This window comes from Carassius auratus, unplaced genomic scaffold (assembly GCF_003368295.1).
Source record: "Carassius auratus strain Wakin unplaced genomic scaffold, ASM336829v1 scaf_tig00214205, whole genome shotgun sequence".
NCBI lineage: Eukaryota > Metazoa > Chordata > Actinopteri > Cypriniformes > Cyprinidae > Carassius > Carassius auratus.
This window is the reverse complement of record NW_020527558.1, coordinates 884,984-899,937: the sequence shown is the minus strand read 5'-3', so window position 1 is coordinate 899,937 and position 14,954 is coordinate 884,984.

The window sequence follows — 14,954 nt, the reverse complement described above, 5'->3', positions numbered from 1 at the left end:
GGTGGGATTATATTCCTGTGGCACTTAACAGATGATGACCGGAATGCAATTTTAGAATCACACAGCAGTCATATATTATAATGGTTTCATTCAACAACAATAGCTTGTTTTATGCATCACGTGTCACTATGTCTTAATTTCATTCGGGTTTGGCCAATTCTTTCAGATATCAAATTTGTCATAATAATAATTTACTATTAGTCATATGTAGTTGTCATGTAATTTATCATTTATTCATCATATTATTATTATTTGATTTAAATCTTTCATCCAAAAAGTTCATCCGAAGTTCTGACATGCTGTGATTTTTGAGTTGCTTATAAACGCATGGTTAAAGTCTGAAAACACTATATTCAGTACAAACGGGGCTACAATGATATGTAAATAGCAAATAGAAAACAAAATTTATGTGTAGTTAGTGAAAAACTACAATTTTGAAGTCCCTGAAATAATAAAACACATACAGAACATTTGTTCACAATACTTGTAGCCTAAAATCTTTGCTTCAAAATGATGTGAATCTTGTTTACTCGCTCACAGAAAAAAAATTGATTGATTTAAGTTTTCTAAGACACTTTTTGGATCGAAAGTGCACATGCGAGTAGGCATGATTGACCATGAATATTAGTGTTTATTTACACCTGAGAAGACAAAAGGGCTGCATAATAAACCAGTGTTAGGACAAAATAAATGTGTATATATATATATATATTTTTTTTAAATAATATATTAAATAATCCCACAAAATAACTTGAGATTCACTTGTGAGTTCAGTTAAACAGTTTATTATTAAAAAAGCACATTTATTATTATTATTATTATTATTAATGTTGAAGAGAGCTAAAAAAATATTATTATACTTTTTTTTTTTTGCATATTATATTTATTGTGGTATTTTTACATTTTCAGACACATAAATAGTACAATCAGAAGACAGGACAAAATACAACTACACAAGCAAGGAAAAAACAAACAAAAAACAACTCCTTCAATTAAATTCAGTTAACCACATCACAAAATAAAGGCAAAGGGGTTCAAGGCAAGTTTTTGCATAACATGGCATAATAGACAAGGTGAAATAATATTGTAATAATAACAAATATATGATAATAATAATAATATTAGATAAAAACCTAGGCCTTTTTACCCCACAAGGGTATTACTTAATGAAAATGACCAAAATAACAGAGAGCGTATAGATCTGCAACAGTATCAACATTGTCGCTAGTTTTGACAAATAATTGAGGTAAAGTAAGTCAAATGTTAAAATGAAATTTAAAGAAAAGATAAAAAAAACCCTGAGCATATTAAGAATGACACAGAAGTTGAAGAAGATAGCAATTATAAGAAAATAAAATTACATTTCAAATAGTATTGCCAGGGTTCCATTAGTTAATGTTAGTTAATGTATTAATTAACATGAACAAACAATGAATAATACATTTATTACTGTATTTATTCATCTTTGTTAATGTTAGTTAATGAAAATACAGTTATTCATTGTTAGTTCATGGTAATTCACAGTGCATTAACTAATGTTAACAAGCACAACTTTTGATTTAAATAATGCATTAGTAAATGTTGAAATTAACATGAACTAAGACTTATAAATGCTGTAGAAGGATTGTTCTTGCTTAGTTCATGTTAACGAAAGTAGTTAACTAACATTAACTAATGGAACCTTATTCTAAAGTGTTACCGAAGTTTTTAATGGGTGATTGAAAAGAGGCCTCCAAGAAGCATAAAACTAATCTATATTTCTATATTTCCGTATATATTTTTTTTGCTATATCTAAGTCTTTCCACATGTATGGTGGAGGAGAGTTCTGACAACCAAGTTTTGAATAGCGGCTTCGACTTTTTCTTCCACACACAAAGAATAGATTTTTTTGCAACATCATACCATTAATGTATAGGCACTCGGAAAAGCATGGCTAAGACACTGCAAGGAAGTTAACGTGCCAAGAACAGCAGTCGCAGGATCTAAAGGAAGCTCACACGCATAAGCATCAGAGAGAAATTGAAGGACTTCTGACCAAATTCACAGAGTTTTGGGCAAGTCCAGAAAAGATGACCAAGAGAGCCCTCCGCAAATTCGCACTTATTGCAGAGTGGGGAAACAGAAGAATAAAAAGTGATCAGTTTGACTCTTGAATAGTGTAATCTATTCAGCACTTTGTATTGAATCAGCTGGTGTCTGGCATTAATAGAGCAGATGTATATATTCTTAAGACATTTTAAGACAATACCCAATTCATTTTCCCAATCGTTTTTCAGATTAGTAGAGATATCTGAATAGATAACTGAATTGTATAAAAATCTACAAATTTTGTGATTAACTTTACTGCAGCTTTAGATGTCTCTGGAGGAGAGAGTCTAGTTTGAAGAACCCCGTTCAATCACAAGTCATGAAGGAAGATCATCTGCAAAACTATTGGGGTGTGTGGGTCATACCAGTAAGTTAAGGCTCTACCATTGGCAGCCCAGTAGTAGTGCTGAAAGTTTGGTAGACCTAAACCCCCCAGTGACCTTAGCTTGCAGACATGTAATTTATATATTCTATGTGTTTTAAAGCCCCAGACAAATGGCAGTACAATAGAGTCTAATATTTTGGAGAACTTTTTAGGCAAATATATTGGTATGTTCTTAAAAAGATCACCATTTTAATAGCATTCACATGCCCCATCATTGATAGAGGTAGGGTCCACCAGCTTTTCAAGTTTTCTATCATAGTTAAATAATTAAGCTTATATATCTCCTTAGGGTTTCTAGGTATATTAACTCCAAGATAACTGTTCATTTATTTTTGAAATGAGCGATCGTTTCATTAGATAAGACCCTTATTCATCGTCTGGTATCGTTTAAAGCCCTTTGAGGCTGCACTAAAACTGTCAATTGGACCTTGAACCGTTTGGATCCCATTGGAGACCGTAATATAGGGAAAAATCCTGGAATGTTTTCATCAAAAACCTTAATTTCTTTTCGACTGAAGAAAGAAAGACATGGACATCTTGGATGACATGGGGGTGAGTAAATTATCAGCAGAAGTTTTTTTTTAAGTGAACTAATCCTTTAAATCTACTTATGTACATTGACAACGTAGCCCTAATCACAATCATAATTCGTTGGAAAACATTGTATTTAAGTTTCTTATTGATTTATCATAGAACTTGAAGTTAATGACTGACTGCATGGTGATGAGACCTATCATTCAATCTACATTTTATAGCGTCAGTTTCCTTCATCGTATGAAACTGCTCACCTGGACATGAACCTGAGCTCGGCTGATTATGATTAGTGTCTCCTGTCCATCTTTCTTTTGCAAAACTTGAATAATACCACTGCTTACCTCATATTGAATCTTTGGGTGCAGACTTAATTGAAGAGCCTCGTATAAACAGGGTGTGATGATTAGGGAAACCAAAGAATACAGGCGCCATCATTTCTGCCAGAAGACTCACAGGCGGGCAACGAAGATTTCATTGTGGACTGGCTAGATCCCTTCTGCATTCAGAAAGAAAACAAAAAGGGCATACACCATAAATAATAATAACTGACAAAAATAATGAAACAAGAAATTAAAGTAACAAGAAAATAAGTGCAAAACAAATGTCCCTATGTCCAGCCAAGGTTTGATTCAATCTTCAGCAAGCTTTTCCTGGCATTGTCTTGAACTGTTTCACCTGTCACTCTCATTTGATGCGGTTTAAAAAAAAAAAAAAAAAAAAAAAAAAAAAAAAACAATATTGTAAAGGGACAAAAAAAAAGATTATGACCTGAAATCTCACCATTTCCTGAGAGTCACAGGTCCTTTAGTATCCTTATGGTTTCTGCTCAAATTCAGTGTCTGAAAAGGGCAAGGACAAAACAAACCTTTTTAATCATAATAAAGATAAAATAAGATTTAGAGACAACAGAGAAATGTGTAAAATATCTTCTAGAATCTGTTTACTATCCTTGAAAGAGACTCTCGGGTCTTAGCTGTGTCACCACCCTTAGACCTTAAACACATGCATCAGAAAACCACTGCAACAAAATTTCAGATGTCCTTCACTGACATTTTTATTGTCTTGAACATATTTTGACCTCCACACACTTGCTGCTAATCAAATATATTGCTTTAAACAAATAAAGGCAAAACAAGCATCTAAAGCTTCTCCAAGCATTATGAAAAAAGAAAGGCAAAACTGCTTAAGCTCTGCACTTAAAGTCAACTAACATATGTATATTAACCATTTTCAGGAAAACATGAATTACATTAATTTCCTGAATTCTTTTAGCAAAAACAGAAAAATGACTGCCTCAATGAATAAATGACAAGAAATGCAATAGCATCATTTTTAAAGTATGACTTTACATAACTAATCAATCACATAAGCTTGTGACATCAATTTTGCAGAACCTTACAGCTACAAAATGCTATAACAACAGTTAAATGTAATGTTTGTAATGTTAGTAATGTTAGTTGTAATGCAAGTAATGTTTGTAACAGACAGTGCTGTTTAAATTTCAATGTTAACAGTTCAGTGCAACACTTAACTTGTTTGCTAATTAGGGCAATACAAAATTCAAATAGTTTAAACTCTGTTGTATAGAATATAGAACATCTCAGAAACATCAAGAGTACAGTTCTCAATAATCCCTAGAGGGATTGTTTAAAGATCTAAGATCAAAAACTCTGAAAAGCATGCCTGTGATAACAGAAATCAGGTAAGAGTACTCAATATCAGCTGGCATAACTGAGAACACAAAGAAAACAGTAGTTCCCAGTCAAGGTACAGTTAAGCTGTCTTTAAACGGCCTCCTGCCACTCGTGATCAGAGAGATCAGCGATGAGGGTGAGTACTCTTGGGTTCACATGCAGTATCTTCTTAGTTTTTTCAACTTTTGTTCCCTTCTCTGGGTTAATGTTGAAGAAACACCTTGATAAACACTATAATCCATAATAAAACCCTATACAACAAAAAAAAAAAAAAAAGGGAAAGGTGAGGGAAAAATAAAAAAAATTACCTCCGAAGCAATTCAAGTGTGGAGCCAAGTTCCAGTGGATAGTGGATGTTCAGGCAGTAGGAGCTACCAAGCATCAGACAGATTGCAGAGATAAAGTCAGTTATTTGGTCATTCACGACTTTGTGGTCAATGTTGAGCATGAACAGTCTCGATGCAAAGCAGGAGGATCCTTGGAATGAAATACAAGTGTAAAAGAATTAACTGTAAAACCCCCTTTACCATTCAAATGAGTCTTAAAATAGTGAAAGTGCAGACATTTAATATAGTGTATCCTTGCATTAGCTTTGGTTCTGTGCAGTTGCACTGATTTTCAACTCGCCACAAACGATGATACATGGTGTCACAGGCAGGCTTTCCACATGGGCTTCTTTTGCCAGACATGTTTAATCAACATAGTGGAAGAGGGTCTCCTCTTTTTCATCGAAATAGGAGAGAAGGAGGAGCATCACATCTTTCACGTCTTCTGAGCAGCCCTTCAGCTGTCCTCTCTGCATTCGAAGCTTTATCTTGTGTCTGCACAAGTGTTTTTCAGAAAGTCCAGAAGCCGTTTTCCCTTCTTTTCCAGACTGGTGAGGAAAGTCTCTTTCAGCGGTACCCAAGTAAGTTCTTCAAAGTGGACTATCATTCCAATCACCTGAAACAAAAAAGGCCACTCTTCTATGATTGTTTGCATGTCTGCTCCGCTATTTATTGCTTTGTGCTGAGAGTAGTAGGTGCAATTCATTAGAGTTTTTACTTCTTCATGACTGAAGCTTGTCTGTTCACTGAGAATCTTCATATGTTCTTTCTTCTCCTGCTAGGTTTCCAGTGTCTTAGTGACTGGCAAAAACTTCACGTCCCACTTTATGCAGCCATATGTGTCTTGAACAGATGCTCGCTTTTCAGGTGTGACTTCATCGGTGTCATCTGATCCTCCCAGTTTACGCTTCTGTAACACTGGTGAAGTAGACCTCTTCACATTTTCAATTCGTGTCTGAATCTGTTTTACCAAAGAGTGGTACCCCTGTCCTACCACATCCCCCTCGATGACATCCAGCAGTGACTTGGGATACATCGCAACCAGTTTTTTTGCAATTTCAGTCGAGGCTCTTCTAGTTGGAGAGGCACAGGCTTTCATCATCTCCTTCACAATGATGCAGATCATCCCAGTCTAGAGAATATATTGGACTGGGTGAGGGGGAGGCAGAAAATGAGGAGCAAGAAGATGAAGACGATAGGCTGGCCTGGCTTGTAATGTCAGAATTTGGTGCTGTAAAACAAAATGACAAACGATACGATTAATTGTAAAACAGAAAGCCCTTCATGGCTATTGTGCAATGAAATCATAATACTTACTGGTTTGTTTCCAGGCAGCCAGCAGTTTTCTTGCCTGAATTGGTCTCAGGACAGAGTTCAGATCTGACGATGAACTGCAAGTCCTCAGATGTCTCCACTCCTAATGATTGTAGTGCCTCCAGTACAATTTCAAGGATTGAGGCAGACATTTTTATGCTGTCCCCCATTTCCGAAATGTCTGATAAAAGAATGTGAATAAAGGTCAATTTACACCAAGTGGTACCTTTGTTGTTAAAATATGAAGCTGAGCTTGCTTAATATTACACTTTTATACAGTGTTTCGTAAGTACCAAACTAACAGCCCCATTATTGTGACAGTACACCATGTTTCAATGGAACCATCTGGTACCCATGCTTCATGTAAGATGTTAATGGATAGAAATCAGTTATGATCATGAGAATGGTATTCTTTCACGTGCACTGACACCAGAAAATTAACACTGTCATTCTTAATCAAAATGAGAACTGCTTCACCAAACTCAACAGAGTCAGAGCCCCCTGTGACAAGGAAGTGTCCTTTCTTGTACTCTGTTCCCTTGTACATCATTTCTACTGTGACCTTTGTATTGGTTTCAGTAAAGTCAAACATTTAGACTGCATCTTGAATGGCTTTACTGTACAGCACTGAGTGAAATGGAGAACCATCTTTGACTTTCAAGACAGATTGACACAACGAACATGCTGCTAGATAGGCCTGAAACATCTGATCTCTGAAACATCTTTCAGAGAGTGTATGGCAGAGGTTTTTGAAATTTGTAAAATTTCTGGCACATCTCTTGAAATAACTGTGTTTACTTTCAAAGCGTATTGTCCATAATCTTATCAGTGGGCCAAATTTCAGAATCAGTGCTGGGTAATGGCGTAGAAAATGGTGTTTTGGTCTCAGGTTGCATTCTGGGAACAGAGCTTTTCTTGACTCCAAATATTCTTGAATAAGAATATCAAGATATGCTACCTGAGCCACTGAAATTTTCTGAGCACACACCATGTCTACAATATCTTTCAGCTGCAGAGTTAAGTACCACACATCAACTGTGGGGTCTGTCACTATGTCACCAACTATGAGAGGCAGCAATCGGAGGAAGTTCCAGTTCTGTACAGCCTGTCCTGAGAGTTTAGCTGCTTGAGGGCTGACCTCAGATGGCTTTGTAGAAGCATCAGAGGCATGGTAACTAAACTGTTTGATGCGTCGGTTCAGAGTGGAGTAAGTGAACCATGCTTTTTTCTTTATGAAGTACTTCAGATACAGTGCCACATCATATGCCAAAACTCCCTCAAAGATATCGTGAACTAGACATGGTGGCAAGCCTGGCATACAAACATTGAAGTATTTGAGTGAATTGACCACTGACCTGAACTTCACTCCTTCGAAGTCTGGTGTATTGTCAAACTGGAGTTGTAGTTCTCTTTGGTACGTTCTGGTCCACACAGATTTGTGTCAGCACCCTGAAATTCAGATTTCGTTATCAGGCAGTTCCTGCAGAAGTACTTTGAAGAACTAAAATTTTCAGTGAAGCCACCAATACAGTGAGAACCCAGATTATCACCAGCAATGCAAAACAAAGTTCCTTTGACTCTAGTTTCATCTGATGCAACAATCCCACTGTCCTCCAATTCTTTAAAGTCTGCTAGTAATTCAGAGAACACATAAGCATGACCAAACTCTTTAAAATCTTTCTCCCTGCACAGTAAGACAAGAGACATGTGGTCTGTGTCTGAGCGTACATGAAGTGGCAAGTTTGCCACTGATGCATATACAGCTATACAGCTTGACATGCAGCCTCTCTATATAAATCACCAATGCTGCTGTCTGAAAACTCTCTGTTTACGTTACATGTGGGCAGTGAAAATTGGCCGGGGTGAAATGCAGGGCTTTAGCCAACAAGTCTCCTTCAAGAAAAAAAAAGCGTGCAACACACAGCTCAGCAGCGTCATTTTCAGGTGACGTCATCCCGTAATGTAATGTCGATCTTTGTTTCTTTAGGAGGAGGTTTGATCAGAAGTCACGTCTGCAGACCGCTGCAGCCACGTCTTGACTTGCTTCCCCTTTTTTTGGCAAAATGATTCGCACATACTGCACAATGTTGCTACCAGAAAACACTTTCTCTGCAATTCGAACATAAAACGTCTGTACACAGTTTACCAGCAACCAATCAACAGCGATCACACAAACTCAAAATTTAATGCGGACCCACTTAAGGTGGCCTTGATAATATGGCGTGAAACATAACATAAAGTTGTTTTAAAATAATAATTAAAAAAAATATTGAAATCAATTTTATTCACAACCATGGACTTTATTTTAAACATCTTTTGCTGTTGATTTTTTTTTATCAGAAAGTTAACAATGATATACTACAGGCCTAACTTTTAATCTGTATATCAGTATCTGAATTTGAAAATAAAAAATACTATCAATTTTATTGTCTTTAACTGCTGATATTTTTTTTAATGGTATTTACTGGTTGTATTATTACGGTGGACCCTATTTTTTTAACATCTTGCTTCTGTAAAAATGAATGTTTTTGTTTGCTTAAAAATCTACAGATTTATACTGTGAATTCCAATGTGCACAACCCCAAAAGATGTAGTTTTACTCAAATAATACCGTAAAATCTAAGGTTTTCAGACATTTTCAACATTACAATATTTAATTGTAAAATGTATGCATATTTATTTATTTTTTCCCAGGAAATATTTATAATTTCAACATTTTATTACAGTAAAAAACAAAGTTTTATCCAGTCTCACAATTAACGGTTATTCAATCTATTTAATACAGTAAAAGGAAGTTTTTGGTTTTACGCTCCATTACCATTGGAATTTGACGCCGTTTTGCTGTATATCTTACTGACTTTTTTTACAGTGTACATTTGGGGACAATATCAAAGGATTATTTTTAATGGCAAGGGCGAGAGGTTCAATTGCAACTGCAAAAAGCAAAGGTGAAAGAGGACCGCCCTGATGGGTGCCTCTATGTAGTCGGAACTGAGTTGACCTATTAAAGTTGGTGAGAACCGAAGCCCTAGGTTGGGCGCATAACATCCTCACCCAAGAGGCAAATGTATCACCCAAGTTAAATTCTCTAATCACAGCTAAAATATAGTCCCACTAAATTTGGTCTAATGCCTTTTCTCTATCCAAAGCAAGTATTGCAATGCTGATTTTAGAATAAAATCTAGTACTGTATATAAGATATTCATTAATCGTCTGACTTTAAAAAAGGAAAAACAGCCAGGAATAGAACCAGACTGATCAAGATGAATATTTTTTTAATAGTTATTTAATCTGTTAGCAAGAATCTTAGTATAAAATATAAGATCAGAATTCAAAAGAGCAATGGGACGATATGATGATGGGTCTGTTTCTTCTTTACTATAGAATTAAGGAAATATTTGCCTTATAAAAGGACTGGGGGACCTTGTGTTCACCAAATGAGTGAATAAACATCAGAAGATTTATTTTTTGTGTATTTGTTTGACATTACTGATAATGTTGTTGTTCTAGTTGACTCAAGTCAATGCATAGGTCTATAGCACTTATATAGACTTTAAAAGTTAAGTTGTTGGATAAACTTGATTATTACAATAGAATTATTAATAACACAAGCTAAAATTAAAAGAAAATTGGACCACCTCTAGAAGTCCACCTGACATTAAAGGCCTGAAAGCTTTAACAGTTTTGAAAGAAATTATGTGAAGGAAAGTAGAACTTGTAAGAAAAATACTAAATTTATCAGGCCATGGCTGCTAAACTGGTAATATGCCTGGCTGTGTTGAATACCTTCTCACCTGTACATATTTACTTGTAAATATGGGTGAGGAAAACTGGCTAGAAAATGCAGATACACCATAAATTTGCTATGGACATGTGGTAGTGACTAGCCAACCATATTGTTAAGACTGAAGCCAAAGAAAAGCTACAAGGCTTACAGTTACCTGCACTGCAAAATGAACAGATTATGTTTAAAGCGAAAATATGTTATAGTATGAATATTGTGTTGCATAGATAACCCTCATCATGAGGCGGATGGTACATATTTGATTAAAGGTTTATTGATGCTGATTGATAAAGATTTAATGAATATGTCTAGGAATGCTTAGGAATTGTAAAGCAAGGGAAGTAGCCAATATTCAGAATGATTTTTGCCTTGGTTCACAAGTTAGTAAAAGATGCTTGTAAATGTCTTGATGAATAGAATTGTTGAATGTGCTGATCTTAAGTGGACAAAAAAGAAGTTATATTCTATATAGGTATAAGTGAAGGTATATTCTGATTGAACACTTCAAAAGGACTGAGAAAAATTGCAGTGGCAGCGATGTACAATGGGACCATTCTTATACTTATAGTATTTCAACACTTGGTTTTAGTTGTGTTCCAGGTTCCTGAATGTGCTGATTGTTTGCATTGGCTCGCTTTGCAACGTTATCGTCACATCTGAAATAAAAAAGTACGCATGCTGTTTACACAAACGGCATTATTAACTTATTGTGATGTCACTAATAGTAGCAGTAATTTATAGGGGAAAAAAGAACAATTACCACAGTTACCACAGTGCATTTATTATCAATGATATTTACTCCTCACTTGATACAATTATACTTCAGATGATCGCAAACACCAATGACGGGGTATAAAACATTGAAAATGGGGCAAGATAAAAATAAGTTATAACGGCAATGACTGATTTGTTCAAACAGATTCATTCAGTTAGGAAACACCTCCTCAGTGTGTTTCTCAAAGACGCAAATGTACAGTGCTGTTACTGCTGTAGCTTAGTCTTCAGCTTTTTTCGTTGGTGAAATAGAGCTAAAAGAGGGAATATGGTGTCTAAAATGCACTTATTATTAACTTCTTATTTATTAAACTTTTAAAATAATCAAAATCACATTTGTTATTCTAATTTCTGGAGAACAACTGCACTATTCGTATGATGTTATACTGTATTAGATTAAATATATTAAATTAAATAAACCCATGGCGGCTCATGGGTTTTAAAATAGAGGAGGCACACTAACGTCAATTGTATTGGTCTGGGGATCTCTGCCGATTATGTGAATTATTATTATTTGCTTAAATACGTTAAAATTGCTTTTTGGTGGTTTTTAGTCAGAAAACGTTTAGAAAATATATTCAGTATTGCTACTCATTATAAATACATAGTAAATTATCAGCCCAGCCGCTAATTTATGTCTCTATGATGTTCTTTTTCTCAACACTCCTCAGCGCTGAAAGTGAACACTTGATGCTGATTGGTTCCCCTGGCCTCCCCTTCTCTTTCACTTAGCGGTTGTAATTACATCATGAGACATGAACTGAAAAGAATATTGAAGTTTATTTTTAATTTAATTAAATTTTATTGAATTATTATTAACATTAAATCGTCTTCATTTTCACCTCAAAATTTGGGGGAAGCGGTGCCTTCCCTGCGATGAACAGCCACTGAAACCAACTAATGCTGCATTCAAGTCCCCCTGGGAAGTTTGTACTTATGAGTTGACAATTCGTAATTACGACGTCGGGTGCATTTGTTTGTTTTATTTGGATCCCCATTAGCTTCAGCATAAGCTAAAAGCTATTCTTCCTGAGGTCCTATAATTTACCATGTGAAAATACAATTTATGACACCATACGTACAAGACATTACACTACATTGAAAATACATATTGTACAGTTAATACTATCGATCACAAAATAACAATTAATAAAAATTGCGCCGCTCCAAAGAGATCTATATAAAAAAGAATGTAACTAGGAACCCTATAACAGTATCTCCTTAAATTAAATTAATATTAACTGTATATGTTTCTTTGAATGTAATATTTCTTAAGTGATTTTTTTGAAACCATACAAAGTGTTTTGTTGTTTAAAACCCTCTCAAGGCAGGCATTGCTGATTTCCAACAGTTAAAAAATAAGAACCTTATTACTCCAGATACATATTTTATGGATCTGTAGTACTAAAAACTTTACTAAAGGTTACTAAAGTTACTAAGTTACTAAAACTTAATATGAATCTGAGAGGGTTAACAGTATTTGGAAGAGAGTTCCATTCACACATTGCGCTATACCTTACTGAACGTTGAATTGATTTGGTTTTTAAAATAGGTAAAATAAAACTACCACCTATTGCATGCCTCGTTGGATAATAATGTGTATCTGTACTAAAGTATAGTTTTGCATATAAAGTAAAAGGTGTTTTGTTTGTTATAACATTACATACAAATACCATTAGTGAATACACCAATCTATTTTTACTTTAAACCATAAGAGGCTTTCATGCATTTTGTCAACATTTGATCTAAACCCACATGAGAGAGCCAGACGTGCAGTTTTATTCTGGATAACTTGTAGATTTTTTATATTAGTTGATGAAGTATTGGAGCAAACCAAAGAGCAGTAATCAAGGTGTGAAAAAAACAATGCATAAAGTACTTGTTTAACAATCTGTGGTGTAAAATATTTTACTTTTAATAACAGCAAAAGTGTTGCCCCTTTTAGTTAACAGTTTCTGAACATGTATGTCCCCACACAACCTACTATCAATCATCACTCCCAATAGTTTAGCCACTTCTTTTTGTTCAACTGAATTTTGCTCTGTGCTAAGTTCAAGCTTCGGTTTCTTCCAACCACAAAACAGGTAGTTTTAGATACATTGAGAATCAATTTGTTATTCCTTCCTGTTATTCCAGTTCTCCACTAACTGTAGTTCTCTCTGTAGTTTTGTATTTAAATCACCAATATCAGTTCCTGCTAAATATACAGTGGAATAATCAGCAAACATTGAAATGCTTGCTTTATCTAAAACAGTTGGAAGATCATTGGTAATGATTGTGTACAGGAGCGGCCCAAGACAACTTCCCTGAGGCACGCCATGTTCCACGACCCTTACATTTGAAAAGGTTTCATTAAAGTAAACTAATTCTAAAAATATGGATGGAAAATCTAAATGTACAAGACTTAAATATGCGTACACTATGGTTGTGTGTAGAACGTTATTAAACAAGCTAGGTAAATGCATAAATTGTATAAAACAAGGGTAAACGTTATAATCGCTAACATAGCAGACTACATCGTTGACAAAAGTACATTGGTACACGATTATATTTTTTGGACATGATTTATTAATGACTCAGCATCATCTATATTAAAGAGAAAATAATTACTTCATCCGATGTTTAATGTGATTGAAATAAGCTTGACTAGTTCCACAACTACTGAAACACGTTGTTTTCTCGCACTGGACTGTGTGTGTCAGTGTGCTCCGTTTGCATTTGTATTGTTTTACTACTTACACAATTAGTTTAATTATATATCATTATATTATTTACAAAACACATATTTTAATTATTTTTTGAGGGGACAACCCTCAAATGGGGGCGGGGGGTCCTGACCCTCCCAACCCCCCACGATTTCCACCAATGCTCTCAGCGCATCTTCTTGAGGTGAATTCTGTCTTATTCCTCTTAGTGCAAAGCAAACAGTAAATTCTAAAATATTTGAAGAACAGTCTCACTGCATTGTTAACTGTGTGGGTGTTTACACTCTGCATGCTTCACGTGGACTGTTGTAATATAAATAGCGTGTTTAGTGCCAGGGAGTGGTAACATTAGATATCAATTAAATTAAATGAATGCATTTAGCAGATGCTTTTATCCAAATCGACTTACAGTACATTAAGGCTATTAATTTTTATTTATCATTAAATAACTTAGCATTAGATATAATGAAGAGAGATGTGAAAGACGGGACATCCCATTGTTTTCATATGGATGATTTCAATAAGACTTGCTCAGTGTTGGGAAGTAACTAGTTATTACAGGTGTAAAGGTACGTGTATTCGTACTGGACCGTTTTGGTACAGGGCTTTTGGTAAGGTGCACGTGTGTACCGAATGACCGAATGCAATATTTTGTATGCCGAACAATAGGTACATTTTCGTGTTTCCAAACGAACATATTAAGTGGCGGAAGTCTCCACGTTCAGCGCAAATCCCGCCCTGCAGCTGATTCTAAGGCCGGTGACACACTGGCTGCATGGCGTGACATTTCTGCTGCATGTCAGTTGCTTCGTGTTTTCTGTGTCTTTACACACCAGAATCGTGCCTGACGCGGCGCTGGCGCGATGCTGCTACTGTAGGTGACATAGAGGGAGACCGCCTACAGACCAGGATCTTGTCTTCATGACAACAATATCTATACTTCATGTTGAGCATAAATATAAAGCCTACTAATAAAGGACACCGTCAACAGTATTGACATGTGCAATATGCCAGTGTGTCACCAGCCTAAGGTTTTCAAAAGGCATCACGTAAGTGTGAACATCACTACAACTAGGAAAAAAACGATTGTAATTAAAACGCAGCTCCAGTCGGCATTTAAACAGACCTTTGCTCTTAATTTCGATCGGTCCAACGCAATAATGAAATCTGAGCAGGTCTAAAAACTGTTGGTGCTGCACTTTACACTTTGGAAAAGTTATATTTTTTAAATATGAGCAGGCCTACAAGCTGGGATTGGTAATGCTGCACTGTAATCATAGTTATTTATTTATATTTTTCATTATATTTATTATATGGTATTGGTTTGAGACTGAGAGTATTTTATTTAG